A 7,671-nucleotide genomic window follows, 5' to 3' on the forward strand; every position below is an offset into this window, starting at 1 on the left:
GGGTTAAATAGCTACCAGTGGGACACTAGGGAGAAGAAAAAGGTGGCCGGTCTCCAAGAAATTGATGCGGTAACTTCATTGGCGGCCCAAGTGGAGAGTTTGAGTAAGAAGGTAGATCTTATAGCTTCGAATAGAGTTGCGGCCGTGACCAATTGCACCGGTTGTGGTGGAGGACATGCTCCCTCCGATTACCCAATCGTCATTGGCGATGTTTCTTCAGTTGAGAATGTTGACTTTGTAGGTAATGGCATGAGACCTTAAGGGAATCCATACAGCAACACCTACAATTCAGGTTGGAAGAATAATCCCAATTTTTCATGGAGTAATCAAGGACTACAGAAGGCCATGGGGCCATCGGGTTTCCAACAACAATAACAAGCCCCTCAAGTGGAAAACAGAATTTCAGGCTTGGAAAGCCGAATGACGGATTTGGAGAAGCACTTGGCTAGATTTGTTCAATTGGCAAATACAAGGTTTGAATCAGTCAAGGCTACACTTCGCAATCAAATCGCCTCCTTGCACAACCCTGAAAATCAGGTGGGGCAAATTGCGAAGTCTCTCTCCGAATGGCCACATGGAAGTTTACCAAGCAACACGGAAACCAATCCTAGAGAACATGTGAAGGCGATCACTTTGAGAAGTGGTCGTGAGGTTGAAGGGAGGCTTTCGAGTGAAAAGCCGAAAGAACACGCACCCGAGGTTGTAGAGGTTGAGGAGGGAGTAAACAAAGAAAAAGAGGTGGCACCCCCACCATTCAAGGTAAGAATCCCTTACCCCTCTAGATTGAAGAATGACCAAGGGGATGAACAGTATAAGAAGTTCCTCAGTCTGTTCAAGCAACTCCACATCAATATTCCTTTTGTAGAGGCATTGGCTCAAATGCCTAAGTACGCAAAGTTCCTGAAAGACCTGTTGACCAACAAGAGGAAATTGGAGGAGAGTGCTTCAGTGGTGCTAGATGCTTCATGCTCGGCGGTGTTGCAAAAGAACATACCGAACAAGAAGAAAGACCCGGGAAGCTTCATCATTCCGTGTAACATCGGCAACTTTGGTGAGGAAATGGCATTGGCGGATTCAGGGGCAAGTATCAATGTCATGCCACATACTTTCTTCCAAATGCTAGGCTTAGGAAAGCCTAGGCCTACTCGGATGACTTTACAATTGGTGGACCAAACGGTATGACATCCGAGAGGCATCATTGAAGACGTGCTTGTCAAGGTGGACAAGTACATTTTTCCGGTTGACTTTGTAGTGGTAGATGTCGATGAGGATGCGGATGTACCATTGATAATTGGGAGACCATTCTTGCGGACTTCCAAAGCATTAATTGACATGGATGGCGGAGAGCTCACATTGAGAGTTGGAGATGACAAGGTCACATACCACCTTGCTGAAGCCATGCGGCATTCTCTTGATGTTGATGACACTTTATACTTTCTAGACACTACTGATGAGCTTGTTGATGAATATGTGCAGGAAATGTTCAACCCGGATCTATATGAAGGTTTGTTCGACCAAGAGGAGAGCAATGAAGAACTAATGATGCTTGGTTCTACTAGAGAAGAAACATCTACCCCAGGGATCTTGAAGACAGTGCTCCGGAAAATAAAGAGGGCTCGGAGACGCCACCGAAAATGCTCCAAGATTGTTGGAGACGTACATGAGCTAAGGAAGTTGGACGAACCATTGCTAGGTGGTCCAAAGCCCGAGAGTACACCCTCTACCCTCAAGAGACTTTGCTCATCATGCTTTCAAGCCATGGGTAAGAGGGCAACCTTTATTTATGAACCCCCGTGAGGTAAGAAAGTTACGTCAAGCTTAGTGACGTTAAACAAGCACTTCGTGGGAGGCAACCCAAGTGTTTATTGTTCTCGCACCTTTTAGTTTAGTTTGTTTTCATGAATAAACTGTTAAGTGTTGGTGTTTCAATTTTTAAGTGCTTGTGCTGCGATTTTGTTGTGTGTTTTTAAAAGAACTCATTGTGTGTTTTGTTGAGAGTTGGTAAAGTTTGGTTGTTTGAGTTCTACTTTGTGTTTTTATCTGGTAAATTTTGCATAATATAGCAGGCTCTGAGTGTGTAAACATGTTCAGAATAGTTCTGCAGAGCTCGCAGTTTTTTTCTAAGTCATCCAGAGAAAACACACCGGCAGTGGAATTTCCACGCGCCCGTGGGTGTATCATCGCGAGCTCATCCGAGAAGGCACGAGGGCGCAGGCGGCCGCCTCGTGAAATGACCATGCAATCGCGCACGCCTGGGTAATTTCTCGACGGGCGTGTAAACTCCAGCGAAGTTGGGCGATTTTTCCCGAGAGCACACAGGGGCGTGGGCTCGCCACTGTGGCGACCTTGTCAACCACACACGAGCGTGGGTAATTTCCGCACGCCCGTGCGAATCTCTGCAGGATGTTCCCTCCATCCTGAGAAAACACAGGGGCGTGCGGCTACCCCTGTGAGTTGAGCATGTAAATGTCCACGCCCGTGGGGAATTTCCGCACGGGCGTGTGTAAGACTTGATATTTTTCTCAGATGTCCAGGGAAGCCACAGGGGTGTGTGGTTGCCCCTATGGGTGTGGTGTACGAGCGTGTGTAATTTCCGCACGCCCGTGTGGATGCACAAAACACCAAAAGTCGAGTTCTGTTTAAAAGAGGATGATTCCTCTCCGTCTTCACGACTCCTTTTCACTTGAAAACACTCTCACAGTACTCTCCGAGTCCACAGCATCAGTTTGGTAGGATTTTAGCAAAGTTTTTTGGCCGGCTCTTCATTTTCTCACTCCTCCTCGTCGGTAAATCAATTTTCATCATCTTTTTCGTCAATTCATAGTTTCTATCGATTAATCTGGTTAATAATGCTTCGTTTCTTCAATTGGAATGATGATTTATGTTTAGAACGAAGTTAGAAGTATTATTAAGTTATATTTTTGGATTGTTGATGCATGGCCGTGCGGTTCTCACGCCCCATCGATCCCCACGGGCATACGGAAATTCCACATGGCCGTGTGGATTTCTGCAGCATTGTTTTATCTACTTGTTTGATCAATTTCATTTAAATTTTGCAGATCATGGCACCTAGGTCAAAGAAGCAAGCTAATAAGAGGCCACGTGAGTCATCCCCTGAGCCCAAGGGCATGCGATTTGTGATTCCCGAACATCAGGTCTGTTATAAGCGTTTGTCGAGACTCCGTTTCAGACAGACTCGATTTTTAGACATGACTATACTGCTGGAGTTTCAGTAGGGAGATGAGTTTGCCGATGAGATAAAGGATTTATTTTTAGAAGGTGGTTGGCGGTAGTTGTTGATGATTAGAGAGCCAGCCATCCGAGAGTTTGCACTGGAGGTGCTATCCTCGTTCGAGTTTGATAGAGCGTATTCGTGGTTCGACAGTTTGGACACTATTAAGTTAAGAGTATTTGGACGCCACCATAGCTTGAGCATTACGAAGTTTTTCGTACTACTTTGCTTGTACGAGGAGGCATTCACGGATATAGAGGAGTATGCACAGTTGCCTACTGATTATCCTGGAACCTTGACTCCGCAGAGAACTTACAGAGTACTATGTGGTCAAGGTCAGTATGAGCCAGGGGTGTCCAAGGCCACGTGCCTTTCCCGACCTACATACAGGTATTTGCACGCCATCATGAGTAAGTCGGTGAATGGCCACGGTGACAGTACTGGTGTTTTAAGCCGTCAGGAGTTGCTGTACTTGTACTCGATGGTAGAGCGCGTACCGATTCATTTAGGGCACATTCTGGCAGAGTACATCAGACACAAGGGACACTATGCTAGACTGGGAGCGATCTTCTCAAGCCCCTACATTATGAGATTAGTGCTAGGCATGGGTCTCTTTGATTCAATTCGTGGGACCGAGAAGATGAATGTACCCGCTCCCCTGAGTTTAGAGACTATGCGGTTGATGGGCATGGTCTGCAGGGTTCAGACAGGGGTCTTTGCTTTAGTCCTACCAGCCCCAGAGATAGCTGAGGATGAGGATGATGAAGCCAGAGCATCTCAGCCCACCCCCGAGCATCAGCCAGCATTGATGGAGACCGTGGCACCTCCAGCAGCCGAGGAACCACCCCCAGTGCGTATGTTTTCACCATCTTGAGCCAGTGATCCCTTTGAGAGGCTCGAGAATGCTATAGGAGTGGTCCGAGCTGAGGTTGCTGAGATTCGAGGTACGCAGGCCACTCAGTATACAGAGTTCATGGCACGTTTTGACATATTACAACAGAGCCTAGAGCGAGACATTATCTCATCATTTGTCCTGCAGCCGAGGACCCTTCAGGCCCCGTCAGTTCCACCAACACCTTCATCCTCGACTCCAGCACCTGTGGACCCACCATGTGCTACCACTTCAGCAGCAGCAGCACAGGAGCCCGAGAGCGACTCCGACACTTGACTTTTCTTTTACTTTCGTGCATTTTACTTTATTCTATTTTCTTGTTTTTAGACTTGTTCACGCAGAAAGGATTTTTCATTCTGAGTTTATGTTATGTTGCATTTACCGAGTTGTGTTCATTGCTTCATCTTTTATACACTCGAGTTATTTTTATTTTTCTTGAGCTTCACTGAAGCCCCTCGTGTATGCATGCAGATGATCTTGTCATCTTGGCAATTGAGACTTAGCCATGGGAACGACCAAGGTGCTTCGGCACTTGGCCTTGTGAGCTTCACAACCCGTTGGAACACTACTCCCAATGAATTAGCTTCATCAAACACAACACTAGAAGTCAAGGGAGTATTGTTTTGATTGCTTCTCCCACATCTATTTTTGAATGATATATTTTGAGTGAGCTTGCATGTGTACATTGAGGACAATGTACAACTTAAGTGTGGAGGAGAGTTTCATAATGCGCACATCTTTTCTATTGTTTTTGATTGATATATGCTCACATAGCCAATGGCGGTTCACCTTAGTTGCAATGATTGTATTCTTAAGTCTAGGAGAATTGTTAACATTGAATGTTTTCATGGTATAGTTTTTGCTTGAATTTTTAGGAATTTTTGCCCGATTTACACTTAGTGCACTACTCACTCTCTGAACTCTATTGGAAACTCATGTTCGATGTTAAAGGGACTAGTTAGGTTTACTTCTTTTGCTAAATTTTAAAAAAAAAGTGAAAATGGAAAGAAGGAACAAAATAGTTTTAGTGTTTATTTGTATTTGTTGGGTGGAAAGAGCTACCATCTATGAATTATGAAGCTACTCTCACATGTCGGATACTAGTTATGCCCTAATGAGAGAAAGAGCTATCTCATAGGATGAGTGAAAGCTACCACTCGGGTAGAAAGAGATACCACCTCGAAAGTGTGAAAGCCACCTTAGCGGCCGCTTTGGAAAGGGCTACATTAAAGGATGTGTGAAGCTACTACCATCTTTTAAAATTTTTGTCACTTTTGTAGATAAATAAGTCTCTTGTACTTAGAACTTTGAGGAGTATACTCTGGGTTGTTTTGAGTGAGTTCACACGCATACACGAAATTCGGGTTTGTTGTCCTTTTTTATTGAAGTTTTTAGCTAGAGGATTGATTTTTCATATTTAGTGTTGAAATTTTCCTTACTTGTAGAATACTTTCTTTGTATGCCTCGGTGAACCTAATGCCAAGCACTTTCAATATTTTTCTTCATTGATGCACAGAATCGTTTTAATGTTTGCTTGAGGACAAGCAAAAAGCTTAAGTGTGGGGAGTTTGATAAGTGCTTGTGCGATACTGAATGCGAGCTGTTCATTCTTTATGTTGAGCATTACTTTTCTCGGGTTTTTACACTAATATGTGCATTTTTATGTTACTTTTATGCAGGTAGGGTTGTGAGGCCGAGTATGAAGGAAATAGGCCAATGTGGATCATAATGCACCTATTTTGGAGGAAATCTTGCTAAGGTTCAAACACGAAGACATAGGTCAGGTGTGAGATGCTAGAGTGTGTGCCACCCTCCTCGCATTCGAGTGAGCACATCCATTTGGAGGGGCACAAAGGCAATCACACTCGAGCATTCTGATTTATGCACATAAGAATGAGAGCTCCAGCAACATGTATATCATTGAAGAAGTGACAAGGTCCCCTTGCTTATATCCCGCAAGTGCACGGGTTTGTCGAAGTAATAATCCCGGATGAGCGGGGTCGAATCCAAAGGGAGTAGGGAGTAAAGATACTTAATTCGATTCTTAGCTATGTGGAGTATCAACAATGATAAGTGTGGTAATGATTCAATTCTCAGAAATTAAAAGCAATAAGTAAGAGAGCAAAAGTAAGGAGGAGGCAAGGCAAACAATAAAGATGGGGTACTCGGATGATACTTCACCTAGGATAATCGCTTTAAGTGCAAGAACTCTCTATTATGCTTCCTAATCAATGCAATGGTGAGTCGTGAAAATCCTTATATACATAGTTGCAAATCTAAGGTCAACTATGCCTAACTCTATACATGAAATCGAACAATCTCAATACCTCGCACTCGCATAGAGTTGCAATGAGCTCTAGGGATTCCAAGTGATAAATCTCTTCCTAAATTTAGACCTAACCCTTTGGTCCAGGCGGAAGGTCCTTAGCCACAATTAAGCCATAGATACTTTGATCACCTCGACGCTTCACTCCATTGCACGTGCAACTAGGCCCTAGCGGATGTTCATCCCTTAGACCATTCACTCTATTATGGCCGCAAAGAGCTCGAGGAACGGATGTAGAATCTATCACGTCGGAGGGGAAAGGGGACGCTCCTGTACTTCTCGACTCACCCTCTCAACCCTCTCCAACCTAGCTTTGTCTAACGCTCATGGTGTGTGATAAGTGCTTGTGCAATATGAATGCGAAGTGCTCATTCCTTATGTTGAGCATTACTTTTCTCAGTTTTTTACATTAATAGGCGTGTTTTTATCTTACTTTTATACAGGTAGGGTTGTGAGGCTGAGTATAAAGGAAATGGGCCAATGTGGATCACAATGCACCTATTTTGGAGGAGATCTTGCTAAGGTTCAAACGCGAAGACATAGGACAGGTGTGAGATGCTAGAGTGTGTGCCAACCTCCTCGCATTCGAGTGAGTACATCTATTTGGAGGGGCACAAAGGCAAGCACACTCGAGCATTCCGTCTTATGCATACAAGAACAAGAACCCCACCAACATATATATCATTCAAGAAGCAAGTGATTCACGACGTGAATGTGTGTCCGTTTGTGTTACCCCGATGAAAGTATGGAATTGGGAAGTTATTCAGGTCGAAGACTATAGCAGAGCAATTTAGCAACAGTGTAACAATGACTATAGCAGCACTGTTCATAGCCGCCCAAGAAATCTGAGAAACAGAGAATCCACACGAGCGTGTGGAAATTATCCATGCCCGTGTGGAAATTTGGCACGGGCGCGTGTACCATCCACGCCCGTGGAGTTGCCCGATTCCAGCCCTATTTAAAGCCGATTCCAGCCCCGATTTTAGTATTCTTTTCTCCATCTTTTCCCTAACTTATGAGAGGGCATCGGCTAGGGTTTTGAGGGATATTGGCCATGGTTTTGGAGAGGTTCTACGGCTCCAACATCGTGATTCCATTAGGAAGAAGGTTGGTAAGGGAGGAGCTTCGATCGACGCGTATCCTATACCGGACGAAGGAATCCTTGGACGACGAGTAAAGGACTTTCCACAAGACCATCGACACGACCATCGAGGGGGTTTC

The sequence above is a fragment of the Dioscorea cayenensis genome, chromosome 9 (assembly GCF_009730915.1).
Source record: "Dioscorea cayenensis subsp. rotundata cultivar TDr96_F1 chromosome 9, TDr96_F1_v2_PseudoChromosome.rev07_lg8_w22 25.fasta, whole genome shotgun sequence".
Classification (NCBI taxonomy): domain Eukaryota; kingdom Viridiplantae; phylum Streptophyta; class Magnoliopsida; order Dioscoreales; family Dioscoreaceae; genus Dioscorea; species Dioscorea cayenensis.